Raw genomic sequence first — 15,386 nt, forward strand, 5'->3', positions numbered from 1 at the left:
AGAGAGAGCATAGGCACCCCTGGGCCCAAGCATAGAGAATCTGTGGGAGGAGAAGCCTAGGAGCCAAGCTCTTCCTGGGAGGCCTAGGAAGAGACAGAAGGCAGGTTCTTGGGAGAAGAAACTTTAGAAGGGAGCTAAGAGCAGATGCTGCAAGTCTGGAGGCAGGAGCTAAGAGACAAGAAAAGTGTTGCACAGGCCAGGAAGGGCTTAGGGAGCCTGCAGAATTGCAAGCAGCTCCAAGGGGTAAGAGCAGAAAGGAGTCACAGTATATTGCAGGAGGGAGCTGAGAGAGGACAGGGCTATAAAATATCATAGAAGCCAAAAAAGTTATAGAGAAGTTGTGTGAGCAAAAAAGGATCATAGGTCATAGGCAGGACCAGAGAGAGAGAGAGAGGTAGTGGTATCAGAGTAGTAGGTCAGCAAGTGGGGCTGCAGTTCCTAGGGGAAAGAGGCAAGGCCATGCATAGACTTCAAAAGGCATGAGAAGAGGTAGAGCAAACAGGTAGATCCTAGTGGGAGGAAGCAAGGGAAAAGGTTCCAGGCTGCCAAAGGTAGGATTGCATCCCCTGGGGGGAGGCAAGAGAAAGTTAGAGAGAGGGGAGAACACAAGAGAAAGGGGAGCATACATGCTACATGCCATTAGCAGAGATACTTAGGTGTAGCAGGCCAGATTCAAGAGATTTCAGATGAGTGCCTCAGGCCTATCTTGGGAGGCTATAGAAGGCTCTAGGAGCTGGAGAGACACAGCATACATAAGGAGAACAGTTAGAGCGTGTGAATGGAAGAAGGATCTGAGAAGGCAGGTTTTAGAATTGGTGGTCAAATTTAATTGAAAGGAGTCACTGACCAGAAGGGGTAGCCTGGACCAAAATGAGATGCAGAGGGGCTAGAGAAGGGAATAGAGGGAAAGGGCTGTCAAGGGAAGAGAGAGAGGACAGGAGGAGGGCAAGGGTGAGGTGTTTAATCAGTAGGATCAAAGATAGGGACTTTGTCTTTAGGGCAGGAGGGAGCTGGGGTGGCAGAAGATGTAGCAGTGCAGTTCTGATGGCAATCTCCTGGTAGTGGGTGAGGGTTTGATGACAAATAGGAAGTGAGTCAGGGAACAGAAAATGTAAGGGGCCAGCTTGGAGTAGAGTTGGAATGCAGAGACAGTTCTGGGATGTCTGGAGAGGGCCAGGCAGGGAGGGAGGGGAGTAAAAGAGGATCTCCTTCCATCTTTCAGTGTCCATAAAAATTGTAAAGGTCTCTTGTTTGATTACTAAGGGGGAATAAGGGCCATTCATGAGAGTACCAGTATATGACTAGGAGTCCTTTGAGATTCTTTAAGAGACATCCCAGAGGCAAATAGATAGTGATGGGGGAGTTGGCATTGGTGGTGGTGGTGGTGGTGGTGGTGTAAGCAATTGCTATCAGTAGATGTCACCAAGAGACAAAGTTGAAGTTAGAGACTTCTCTAAGACAACGTAGTGGTCTCAGGGATCAGGTCTCAGTGGATCCCAGAAAGTCCTGAAGAGAGAGGGGATCTCTATGACCCTTTCAGCAGGAGGAGTACCTCATGAGCAGGAAAACTCCAGTGCCTGTCAACAGGATTTTGAGGAGGCAAAAGCACATAGGAGACAGATTTTTTGAAAAATTTCCACTACTTTGAGGTAGTCATTCTTTCCACAGCCCAGAGTGTGCCTAAAAGGTCATTTGAAGGAGTGCACTGTGGCCTGCTGAAGACTGTGGCAGGATGGGTTCTCCCTACCCCCACCAGACAGAACAGTGACACTGAACTATCAGTGGTCGTGACCTGATGTTCTGGGGAGTGTTTAAGAGTGCTAATTAAGGAAAACTCACCAGTGAGCCGGTGTTAGATAAAGGGAGCAGGATGGTCCAGAAAGTGTGAGAACTGGACCGGGGTCCTGCAGATTGATCTGAATCACTGGCAGTCTTGGTAACAATGAAGGGGCTCTGGGGTCTACACAGAACACACCCAGACACGAAATTCTCAACATAAGGGAGATTTATTTACTGGAGAGAGAACAATGGAAAGGAGAACTACCACTGGATTGGGCAAAGACAGCTGGAGGAGGCTCTATAGGGGTACTTTAAAAAATTATCATTATTATTATTATTATTATTATTATTATTATTATTATTATATGCTTTTTAAAACAGTCTAGTTATCTCTCTCCGGGTCCACCCTCCAACCGTTCCTCATCCCATTCTTCCTCCTCCATCTCCAAGAGGATGTCCTCACCTCCCACCCCATCATATCTCCCCACTCCCTGGGACCTTAAGGTTAGGTGCTTCTTCTCTCACTGAGGCCAAACGAGGCAGTCCTCTGCTGTATATGTGTTGGGGGTTTCATATCAGCTAGTGTTTGCTGTCTGGTTGGTGGTTCAGTGTCTGAGAGATCTCAAGTGTCCTGGTTAGTTGGGACTGCTGGTCTTTGTCAGCACAAATATTAAATTGAAACGATACAGAGAAGATTAGCATGGCCCGTGTGCAAGGAGTGCTTTTCTTTAAAGAGAAAGAGGGGAAGTCTGTGCTAGGATGTATTTGTAAGTCCTTATTGGGCAGGATAGCTAGTATAGCCAAATAATGAATTTTGAATGCTTGACCTTGGTAGGTTTGGTATATGCACCTTGGGGGTCAGCCTCAGGAAAGAGTCAGGTAGAAGGAAGTCAAATAAGGAAATGTACCTTGGTAGCTAGCTTTAGGTTAGGAATGTGGAAGTGCCTAAATGAAGGCATCTAATGGTTTACAAAAGGGAAAGGGCAAGATCTTGTTTGCAATGCCTAGCCTGTTAGAGAGAGCTTCAGGGCACAAAATAAAACTTAGTGTGTATTAAAAGATCCCATTTGTAAATTTCATGTTTGGGAAAATGAAGCCAGTGAAATATGGTTAGATGGTAGATATTAGCCAGCTAGATGATTTCTTGGTAGAAGACTGCTTCAACTCCCAATACTGTCCATAATTCAGGTCTGTCATTACTACACTATACTATAGACATCCTGTTGTGATACCCCTCTCACTGTAATACTGAGGACTTTTACTGGGATGCTATTGTCTTTGTAAAGGCGGGAGCAGGCAGACCACTTGGTTTTTCCAGCTTCTTAACAAAGCTGATGACTACACTGATTGCCTTTCCATCCAGGATTTCCTGCTTTCTAGATTTTGATAGGAACACTTTAATCTTTGAGATGGATTTTTTTTTAAATAAAATCTCTGTTTCTAGACCTGAGTATGAAATGATGAAATGGTGAGTTTGTTTTTTTAAAAGACACGTGAATGTACTGACACCTTCACATTTGAGTTAAAGACTGTCTTAGTCTTAGTCTGCCATACCCTTGATTTGTAGGTTGAGGGAGAGCTTGAGAGTAGTCTTGCTGTTGTCAGTGGTGATGTTGGTTACCCAGTATGTCCAGACCCTGGGCAAGGAAGGGAGTGAAGAATTATACATTATTCTTAGTGTCTAGATAGGTAAGAAACCATGTTCTTTTTTTTTTTTTTTTTTTTTTTTGGTTTTTCGAGACAGGGTTTCTCTGGGTAGCCCTGGCTGTCCTGGAACTCACTTTGTAGACCAGGCTGGCCTCGAACTCAGAAATCCGCCTGCCTCTGCCTCCCGAGTGCTGGGGATTAAAGGCGTGCGCCACCACGCCCGGCCAGAAACCATGTTCTTACTATTGCATGTTTAATAAAAGAATGAAGACACATAATCTTGATATTGCTGATGGCATGAAGATGCAAAGGCACAGATTTAAGGAGATATTTCCCCGTGAATATAGCATAAAAATACAACTTCAGAGCCAATGCTGGCCCCAGGGCCCCAGGTGACATCTGAGGATTATTTGATATCCTGCTGCTAGGATTCTGTGGCTCATTTCACTCTCCTTTTTTGAGTAATAATTTTGTCTTTTTACTTAGTAGGGTAGACTTACTTACTTGGGTAGACTATCTATATGGGGGAAGGGACAAGTGATGAACAGAAAGAGGATATAAGAGAAGCTAATGGAGGGTAGTGAATAAGACCACTGTGCATGGCACAGATGGATAAAAGCAAATAACAAAATCTATCATTTGTACAAAGGAATATATACAATTTTAAAAGTCCTTTAGGTTTAATTCATTTTGACTTAGATAGTTGATTTTTGTAAAAATATAATACTTGATTATAGCTAAATTATTTGTATGGCTTCAGAATGTAGGACTCTCCAGTGACTGCATTTCTTGGGTACAAATTCCACTAGCCAGAGAGAGGTGCCCAGAGCCAGCTCAGCTCCTCAGCTGCCAAGTCTTTACTCCACATTTCAGCCCATTCAGAATGTCCTCGTCATAAACAGCAGCACATGAGGGTAAAGGGAATCCCAATCTTCCCCTTTTCTTGTTTCTAGTCTGTAGCATGTGTAGGCTCAGTACCCCCTTCATGTCAATTCGTCACAGGCTTTAGTATAAACCTGTGAGCATCAGGCAGACATGTTCATAATTTACTAATAGGTTTACCATTTTCATATATCCTCTCTCATGAAGAGTACCAGGTGAGGAGGCCACTGTTCTAGAAAGATAGATTAAGTCTGAAGAGTGCATGTCAAACTCACTGTTCACTCCCCGGGTAAGTATCACCTTCCCAAGAGCTTCCCACAGGTAAAGTAGAGAGAAGGAAAATGGGAAAATGTGCCTTTCTTTCCCTCTCCAACATCTATCAGAACAGTGTCATATCCACTTTTAAATAAACATACAGGCCTAATAAAAGAAGAGTAGAAATAATTCGCCTTTTTTCTTTTAGTAGAAGCTCAGAAAACACAGAACTCAACTTTAAGTTTTGCACATTTGTACCATCGATGAGTGAGTTCTAACCATTGCCTACAGAAGATATGCACACACAATTCCAAAGGTCTAAAGAATTCCATTCATTAAAATAAAGACAGGCACTGTGCTGTGCGTAGGCAGAGCGATGTTTTATTTTGTGAAACACTAGTAATTTTCCAACATCTGAAGGAAGTTAAAAAACAATCACTACGATCATTTTGGTTACTCTGAAGCCAACAATATATGAGTAATGCTTTGGCACTTTATGGGTCATCCAAAATCATCAAACAGACTTTCAAAAGTGCTCGCAGTAGGAACCACACCTTTTTTTTTTTTTTCTGGGCATGGAAAAAACACGTAAAACTGGCTTTCAGTGAGGCCAGAATTGTAAGTAACAGACACCCAGTTTATTTTTAGAGACTGGGTTACCATTAATATATATTCAGAGACTTTTCAGTCTGAGTGAAATACATAAAGTCCTTCTCAATTATTTATACAGAAAGGTTTCAGTCTCTACTCTATGTGCTACAGAGCACATAAAATATATACAGCCCAATAATAGGAACATGCTTAATTAACATACTGATAGATTCACTTTCAACACAATTAATTTGCCCTAAGCAGTACTCACTTTATGAGGTTTTAAATTGTCAGAAAGAGGCGTGCTCGGCTCCAGCTTCAACATGAGGCAATGGAAGATATTCTTTTTATGTTTTTCTTTTAAAGCTTGCTTTGAACCATTTTCCTCTGTATTTAATGCCTCCCCTCCCCCCCCCCCCCCGCCACGTGAAAACTAACCAGAGGCTTCACCCCAGCTGTCGGCCTCCCTCTCCAAAGCCTGCTCTGCGGCCTCATGATGCCTCCCTTTCATTGGAAGCTGACACTGTACTAATAAAAATTGCTGGCAAGAGGCTGTAATTAAGACCTGAGAGCTTGGGATTATTTAGGAGGAATAGTTTAATTCCTTGTTGCCCTTGAGCGCTTCCAGAAGGCAGGAGGTACTTTTTGCTTCTAATTAAATTGGAGAATACACTGACTGAAGGAAGGCCATTACATGAGATGAAGAAGGTACATATTTGGACAGGTTTTATTCCCAGTGGTTGCTTCATTTACAGCCTAGTTTTTTCGTTTGTTTTTAGTCTGGGAAGACCAGCTTCACACAACTTTTAAAATTAAGAATAAAGTAGTCATGTCCACCAGAGGGGGCATGCTGTTGTGGCTTCTAAGAAGGTACACATAGCTGACTGGATTCATGTTAGTGTTAGGAAGAAAAGGTTAAAACATTAAGGTAAGTGTGTCTTTGTTTTATTTTTTATTCTTAAAACATGATCGGGGTTATACAAGAGTATAGTTCATGCAGACTAAAATACACAGGCAAGGATGGACTAGGATGGAGAAATGATCCAGCTTAAGATTTTTGGCCTAATCTTGTACATCTTTTAAAATGTGGGGTGGTGCTTGGTCATGCTTTATTAAGAATATATTAAGAAGGTATCAGCCTAATATCCACTTATCAGTGAGTACATATGTGAGTTCTTTTGTGATTGGGTTACTTCACTCAGGATGATGCCCTCCAGGTCCATCCATTTGCCTAGGAATTTCATAAATGTACTCACTGATAAGTGGATATTAGCCCAGAAACTTAGAATACCCAAGATATAAGATACAATTTGTGAAACACTGTTGTGGCCTGCCCGCAGTCCACAACACAAACGGTTCAACTGAGAATGGCAGTTCGCTGAAAAGAGAGGAATCTAGACGGGGCAGAAGAAAGAATGGAGCTAAGACAAATCCTGATCAAAGCTCAATTTTACTAATTCCAGACACTCGGTTATAAAGGAAGGGGGAGGGAACCCAACTTCCCGCCAAGTAACTCAGGGTCCAGTAGCAGGACGAACACGTGTGTGCCTCCAGGCAGCAAAGGCAGGTTCCAGCAGTGGGCATGGCAGGACGAATGAGCCGGTAGCTCCACCCTTGAGCAGGCAGGTTCCAGGCTGGGGGGAAGGGAGGCCACAAAACACCTGAAACTCAAGAAGAACGAAGACCAAAGTGTGGACACTTTGCCCCTTCTTAGAATTGGGAACAAAACACCCATGGAAGGAGTTACAGAGACAAAGTTTGGAGCTGAGACAAAAGGATGGACCAACTAGAGACTGCCATATCCGGGGATCCATCCCATAACCAGCCTCCAAACGCTGACATCATTGCATACACTAGCAAGATTTTGCTGAAAGGTTCCTGATATAGCTGTCTCTCGTGAGCCTATGCCGGGGCCTAGCAAACACAGAAGTGGATGCTCACAGTCAGCTATTGGATGAATCACAGGGCTCCCAATGGAGGAGCTAGAGAAAGTACCCAAGGAGCTAAAGGGGTCTGCAACCCTATAGGTGCAACAACAATATGAACTAGTCAGTACCCCGAGAGCTTGTGTCTCTAGATGCATATGTATCAGAAGATGGCCTAGTCAGCCATCAGTGGAAAGAGAGGCCCATTCGTTGTGCAAACTTTACATGCCTCAGTACAGGGGAAAGCCAGGGCCAAGAAGTGGAAGTGGGTGGGTAGGGGAGTGGGGGGGAATATGGGGGACTTTTGGGATAGCATTGGAAATGTAAATGAAGAAAATACCTAATTTGAAAAAAAAAGAAGGTATCAGGCTAATGTTTACCACAGATATCCTAGGAAGTTTTCTGTCTGCTGTGTGTATTTACTTCTGATGCTTTTAGGATTAGAATATATGACTATTTTATTCACTGTTGATCTTGAGGCCCACAAAAGTAGCTGGCATGTAGTGAAGACTCAAGAAACACTGTTACAAGAGAAAGAGAGAATATATATATATATATATATATATATATATATATATATATATATATATATATAGAGAGAGAGAGAGAGAGAGAGAGAGAGAGAGAGAGAGAGAAAGAGAGAGAGAAAGAGAGAGAGAGAGAGAGAGAAGGAAAGAAGGAAAGAACAAAGAAAAGGATGGAATGAAGGAGGAAGGGAGAGATAAGAGATGAGGGAAGGTAGAGTGGAGCATTCTCATTGAAATAACTTAGCAGAAAGAATTTTGTATGTGATTTTAAGCAATCCAGTGTCTTCAAGAAATCAGCTGCAATATACACAAATGAATTCATAGCATTCCAAGTAAATACATTTTTAAGACAGCACAAATAATATCTCCTTGCTCAATATAGTTACCCTCCTTGTTGTATTGTTCAATTCTGTCAATGTTCTTTCACTTACCTCTCATTATTTGGAATCCTGTGCTGTGGGACTGTAATGACCCAGGGCTATGGAGGAATGGTTGAAGAGAACTTCAACCCTTGAGAGCTCAGATGAGGATGGCAGGAGTTTGATCCCTCCCCACTCCCAACCTGGTGCTATGCTACCAGCTATACTAACATCCACCCTAGTCAGAATTTATTATCCTGACAGTTATCAAGCTTCACTCCCTGTTTAACCCTGTAAGATCCCCCTCCTCATGCAGCCCCTGAGTATGCAGATGAAACATCTTTCAACACCTCTGTTCTGGCCAATGGTACAAGGCCACACAAATCTTTTCTCAGAGACCATGGCCACCTCTCCAAGTGCATGTTTACTCATCCACCCTCCCCACCACAGCACTATTAATTGGAACTGGTTCTCTGAAGCTGTCTCTGAGTGCTGAATATGTGTTCTTTGCACTTGAACTTGAAGCAGATCACCTATCTAGGCTAAGCTTCCCTCCTTCCAGTCCAGCCTGGTGCACAGTGGGCAGGCTACTCTGAGAGGAGAAGCAATACTAAAGGGCAGTGGATGTTTCTTTATTATTCAGCATACTAACTTCTATATCTATGTGTACCTATTAGTTTTCAGAGGGTCAGACATTTATTCTTTCAGCGGGCCTCAGCCACCCACAGCTCCTCCCAGATCCTTCCCACTTTTCTATTCAAATTCATTCTCTCTCTCTCTCTCTCTCTCTCTCTCTCTCTCTCTCTCTCTCTCTCTCTCTCTCTCATATACACACAAACACACTCACACACATAAAAACATAAACAAAACAACAAAACCAACACACACACACACACACTTTTATTTTTGTACAGTCCATTTGTTGCCTCCCTCCTGGTCTGCCCTCCCACAGTTCCTCATCACATTACTCTTCCTCCCTGTCTCCAAGAGAATGTCCCCTCCCCACCAGGGCTCCCCACTCCCTGGGGACTCAAGTCTCTAGAGGATTAGGCCATCTTCTCTCACTGAGGCCAGACCAGGCAGTCCTATGCCATACATGTGTCAGGGGACTCAGACAAGCTCATGTATGTTGCCTGGTAGATGGCTCAGTGTCTGAGAGATCTCATGGGGCCAGGTTAGTTGAGACTGATGAGTTTTGCAGACAAATGGATGGAACAGGAAAATAATATCCTGAGTGAGGTAATTGGGACCCAATAGGACTGCATGGTGTCATAGTCTGAATATGCTTGGCTCAGGGAGTGGCACTATTTGGAGGTGTAGCCTTGTTGGAAAGGTGTGTCACTGTGGGAATGGGCTTTAAGACCCTCATCCTAACTGCCTGGGAGTGAGTATTTTGTTAGCAGCCTTCAGATGAAGGTATAGAACCCTCAGCTCTGCCTATACCATGCCAGCCTGAATATTGCCATGCTCCTGCCTTGGTGATAATGGACTGAACCTCCAGAGGAACTTGTAAGCCAGCCCTAATTGAACGTTGTCCTTATAAGAGTTGCTTTGCCTATGGTGTCTGTTCACAGCAGTAATACCATAACTAAGACACATATTATGTACTCACTAATAAGTGGATATTAGCCAAAAAATGAACAGAATACCTAGGATAGAATCCACAGAACTCAGAAAGGTTAACAAGCAGAAGGGCCCAAATGAGGATGTTTCAACTCTACTTGGGAAGGAGAAGAAAAATCACAGGAGGCAGAGGGAGGGAGGGACTTGGGTGAGAGGGGGGACAGGATAACATGATCATGTATTGGGGGGGGGGAGATAAGCCCTGAGTGTCAGCAAAATGAATAAAAATATGCAACCTTGGGGTAGTGGGAGGTGGAAAGATCCTCTAGAAAGTACCAGAGACCTTGGAGGTGAGAGACTCTCAGGACTCAAAGGGACCTTCGATGAAATGCCCAACAGTGGGGAGAGGGAACTTGTAGAGCCCATCTCCAGTAGAAAGACAGGGCATCAAATGGGGGTAGGGGTTTCCATCCCACAGTCAAAAACTCTGACTCAGAATTGTTTCTGTGTAAAAGAACTGCAGGGACAAAAATGGAGAAGAGACTGACAGAAAGGAGGTCCAGTGACAGTCTCAAATTGAGATCCATCTAAAGGGGAGGCTCTAAAACTTAATACTATTACTAATACTATGGTGTGCTTGCAAACAGGAGCCTAGTATGGCTGTCCACTGAGAGTCCCAACAAGCAGCTGACTGAGACACCTGCAGATACTTACTCCCAATCATTGGATGGAAGTTTGAGGCCCCCTGTGGTTGAATTAGGGACAAGCTGGAAGAAGCTGAGGAGGAGGAGGACTTCACAGGAAGACCAGCAGTCACACATACACATATCATTTAATCTTTTTAAAAGATGTGGTTTACAAGCCAAACAATATAACATATGATATAATAGCATGGAAAATTTACTCAGCTGTCCCTAAATTCATCGTATTTCAAAAATACACATTTAATTCTATGCCATAATGTAAAGAGATAAATCAGAGGAAAATCTGAACATTTTTTTATAATTTATTTTTTTATTAGGTATTTTCCTCATTTACATTTTCAATGCTATCCCTAAAGTCCCCCATACCCACCTTCCCAATACCCTACCCACCCACTCCCCCTTTTTGGCCCTGGGGTTCCCCTGTACTGGGGCATATAAAGAATGCAAGTCCAATGGGCCTCTCTTTGCAGTGATGGCCGACTAGGCCATCTTTTGATACATATGCAGCTAGAGACAAGACCTCCGGGGTACTGGTTAGTTCATATTGTTGTTCCACTTATAGGGTTGCAGTTCCCTTTAGCTCCTTGGGTAATTTCTCTAGCTCCTCCATTGGGGGCCGTGTGATACCATCCAATAGTTGACTGTGATCATCCACTTCTGTGTTTGCTAGGCCCCAGTATAGTCTAACAATAGAGAGCTATATCTGGGTCCTTTCAGCAAAATCTTGCTAGTGTATGCAATGGTGTCAACGTTGGGAAGCTGATTATGGGATGGATCCCTGCATATGGCAATCACTAGATGGTCCATCCTTTCGTCACAGTTCCAAATTTTGTCTCTGTAACTCCTTCCATGGGTGTTTTGTTAACATTTCTAAGAAGGGGCAAAGTGTCCACACTTTGGTCTTCGTTCTTCTTGAATTTCATGCGTTTAGCAAATTGTATCTTATATCTTGGGTATTCTAAGTTTCTGGGCTAATATCCACTTATCAGTGAGTACATATTGTGCGAGTTCCTTTGTGATTGGGTTACCTCACTCAGGATGATGCCCTCCAGGTCCATCCATTTGCCTAGGTATTTCATAAATTCATTTTTTTAATAGCTGAGTAGTACTCCATTGTGTAAATGTACCATATTTTCTGTATCCATTCCTCTGTTGAGGGGCATCTGGGTTCTTTCCAGCTTCTGGCTATTATAAATAAGGCTGCTATGAACATAGTGGAGCATGTGTCCTTCTTACCGGTTGGGACATCTTCTGGATATATGCCCAGGAGAGGTATTGCGGGATCCTCCTGTAGTACTATGTTCAATTTTCTAAGGAACCGCCAGACTGATTTACAGAGTGGTTGTACAAGCTTGGAAACCCACCAACAATGGAGGAGTGTTCCTCTTTCTCCACATCCTCACCAGCATCTGCTGTCACCTGAATTTTTGATCTTAGCCATTCTGAATGGAGTGAAGTGGAATCTCAGGGTTGTTTTGATTTCTATTTCCCTGATAATTAAGGATGTTGAACATTTTTTCAGGTGCTTCTCAGCCATTCGGTATTCCTCAGGTGAGAATTCTTTGTTCAGCTCTGAGCCCCATTTTTTAATGGGGTTATTTGATTTTCTGGAGTCCACCTTCTTGAGTTCTTCATATATATATTGGAAATTAGTCCCCTATCCGATTTGGGATAGGTAAAGATCCTTTCCCAATCTGTTGGTGGCCTTTTTGTCTTATTGACTGTGTCTTTTGCCTTGCAGAAGCTTTGCAGGTTTATGAGGTCCCATTTATCGATTCTCGATCTTACAGCACAAGCCATTGCTGTTCTATTCAGGAATTTTTCCCCTGGACCCATATCTTTGAGGCTTTTCCCTACTTTCTCCTCTATAAGTTTCAGTGTCTCTGGTTTTATGTGGAGTTCCTTAATCCACTTAGATTTGACCTTAGTACAAGGAGATAGAAATGGATCAATTTGCATTTTTCTACATAATAACCGCCAGTTGTGGCAGCACCATTTGTTGAAAATGCTGTCTTTATTCCACTGGGTGGTTTTAGCTCCCTTGTCAAAGATCAAGTGACCATAGGTGTGTGGGTTCATCTCTGGGTCTTCAATTCTGTTCCATTGGTCTACTTGTCTATCACTATTCCAATACCATGCAGTTTTTATCACAATTGCTTTGTAGTACAGCTTTAGGTCCGGCATGGTGATTCCACCAGAGGTTCTTTTATCCTTGAGAAGAGTTTTTGCTATCCTAGGTTTTTTGTTATTCCAGATGAATCTGCTGATTGCCTCACTAATTCGTTGAAGAATTGAGTTGGAATTTTGATGGGGATTGCATTGAATCTGTAGATTGCTTTTGGCAAGATAGCCATTTTTACAATGTTGATCCTGCCAATCCATGAGCATGGGAGATCTTTCCATCTTCTGAGATCTTCTTTAATTTCTTTCTTCAGAGACTTGAAGTTCTTATCATACAGATCTTTTACTTCCTTAGTTAGAGTCACGCCAATGTATTTTATATTATTTGTGACTATTGAGAAGGGTGTTGTTTCCCTAATTTCTTTCTCAGCCTATTTATTCTTTGTGTAGAGAAAGGCCATTGACTTGTTTGAGTTAATTTTATATCCAGCTACTTCATTGAAGCTGTTTACCAGGCTTAGGAGTTCTCTGGTGGAATTTTTAGGGTCACTTATATATACTATCATATCATCTGCAAAAAGTGATATTTTGACTTCTTCCTTTCTAATTTGTATCCCCTTGATCTCCTTTTGTTGTCAAATTGCTCTGGCTAGGACTTCAAGTACAATGTTGAATAGGTAGGGAGAGAGTGGGCAGCCTTGTCTAGTCCCTGATTTTAGTGGGATTGTTTCCAGCTTCTCACCATTTACTTTGATGTTGGCTACTCATTTGCTGTATATTGCTTTTATCATATTTAGGTATGGGCCTTGAATTCCTGATCTTTCTAAGACTTTTATCATGAATGGGTGTTGGATTTTGTCAAATGTTTTCTCAGCATCTAATGAGATGATCATGTGGTTTTTGTCTTTGAGTTTGTTTATATACTGGATTACGTTGATGGATTTCCATATATTGAACCATCCTTGCATCCCTGGGATGAAACCTACTTGGTCAGGATGGATGATTGTTTTGATGTGTTCTTGGATTCGGTTAGCAAGAACTTTATTGAGGATTTTCATAAGGGAAATTGGTCTGAAATTCTCTATCTTTGTTGGATCTTTCTGTGGTTTAGGTATCAGAGTAATTTTGTCTTCATAGAATGAGTTGGGTAGAGTACCTTCCGTTTCTATTTTGTGGAATAGTTTGTGATGAACTGGAATTAGGTCTTCTTTGAAGGTCTGATAGAACTCTGCACTAAACCCATCTGGTCCTGGGATTTTTTTGGTTGGGAGACTATTAATGACTCCTTCTATTTCTTTAGGGGATATAAGACTGTTTAGATCATTAACCTGATCTTGATTTAGCTTTGGTACCTGGTATCTGTCTAGAAACTTGTCCATTTCATCCAGGTTTTCCAGTTGTGTTGAGTATAGCCTTTTGTAGAAGGATCTGATGGTGTTTTGGATGTCTTCAGGATCTGTTGTTATGTTTCCCTTTTCATTTCTGATTTTGTTAATTAGGATGCTTTCCCTGTGCCCTCTAGTGAGTCTGGCTAAGGGTTTATCTATCTTGTTGGTTTTCTCAAAGAACCAGCTCCTTGATTGGTTGATTTTTTTCCTGCCTTTTAACCCTCTGGGTGAATTTGCTTCCTTTTGTTCTAGAGCTTTTAGGTGTGTTGTCAAGCTTCTAATGTGTGCTCTCTCTAGTTTCTTTTTACAGGCACTCAGAGCTATGAGTTTTCCTCTTAGGAATGCTTTCATTGTGTCCCATAAGTTTTGGTATGTTGTGGCTTCATTTTCATTAAACTCCACAAAATCCTTAAATTCTTTCTTTATTCCTTCCTTGACCAAGTTATCATTGAGAAGAGTGTTGTTCAGTTTCCAGGTGAATGTTGGCTTTCTATTATTTATTTTGTTATTGAAGATCAGCCTTAGTCCATGGTGATCTGATAGGATGCATGGGACAATTTCAATATTTTTGTATATGTTGAGGCTTGTTTTGTGACCAATTATGTGGTCAGTTTTGGAGAAGGTACCATGGGGTGCTGAGAAGAAGGTATATCCTTTTGTTTTAGGATAAAATGTTCTGTAGATATCTGTTAAGTCCATTTGTTTCATTACTTCTGTTAGTTTCACTGTGTCCCTGTTTAGTTTCTGTTTCCATGATCTGTCCATTGGTGAAAGTGGTGTGTTGAAGTCTCCCACTATTATTGTGTGAGGTGCAATGTGTGCTTTGAGCTTTACTAAATTTTCTTTAATGAATGTGGCTGCCCTTGTATTTGGAGCATATATATTCAGAATTGAGAGTTCCTCTTGGAGGATTTTACCTTTGATGAGTATGAAGTGCCCCTCCTTGTCTTTTTTGATTATTTTGGGTTGGAAGTCGATTTTGTTAGATATTAAAATGGCTACTCCAGCTTGTTTCTTCCTACCATTTGCTTGGAAAATTGTTTTCCAGCCTTTCATTCTGAGGTAGTGTCTATCTTTTTCTCTGAGATGAGTTTCCTGTAAGCAGCAAAATGTTGGGTCTTGTGTGTGTAGCCAGTTTGTCAGTCTATGTCTTTTTATTGGGGAGCTGAGTCCATTGATATTAAGAGATATTAAGGAAAAGTAATTGTTGCTTCCTGTTATTTTTGTTGTTAAAGTTGGCATTCTGTTCTTGTGGCTGTCTTCTTTTAGGTTTGTTGAGGGATTACCTCTTGTTTTTTCTAGGGCGTGGTTCCAGTCCTTGTTTTGGTTTTTTTCTGTTATTATCCTTTGAAAGGCTGGATTAGTAGAGAGATAATGGTTGAATTTGGTTTTGTCGTGGAATACTTTGGTTTCTCCATCTATGTTAATTGAGAGTTTGGCTGGGTATAGTAGCCTGGGCTGGAATTTGTGTTCTCTTAGTGTCTGTATAACATCTGTCCAGGCTCTTCTGGCTTTCATAGTCTCTGGTGAAAAATCTGGTGTAATTCTGATAGGCTTGCCTTTATATGTTACTTGACCTTTTTCCCTTACTGCTTTTAGTATTCTATCTTTATTTAGTGCATTTGTTGTTCTGATTATTATGTGT

At 42.0% G+C, this 15,386-nt stretch overlaps 1 non-coding gene across 1 annotated transcript; it reads left to right on the top strand.

Moving 5' to 3' along the window:
• The first annotated feature begins 2,425 nt into the window (after positions 1-2,425).
• LOC115030679 (U6 spliceosomal RNA) lies at positions 2,426-2,532 on the top strand. Its single transcript, XR_003836284.1, has one exon. It is a non-coding gene; the product is annotated as a U6 spliceosomal RNA (small nuclear RNA).
• Positions 2,533-15,386: the final 12,854 nt, after the last annotated feature.

Source organism: Mus caroli, unplaced genomic scaffold, assembly GCF_978045245.1.
Source record: "Mus caroli unplaced genomic scaffold, Mus_caroli_1 scaffold_3, whole genome shotgun sequence".
Lineage (NCBI taxonomy): Eukaryota > Metazoa > Chordata > Mammalia > Rodentia > Muridae > Mus > Mus caroli.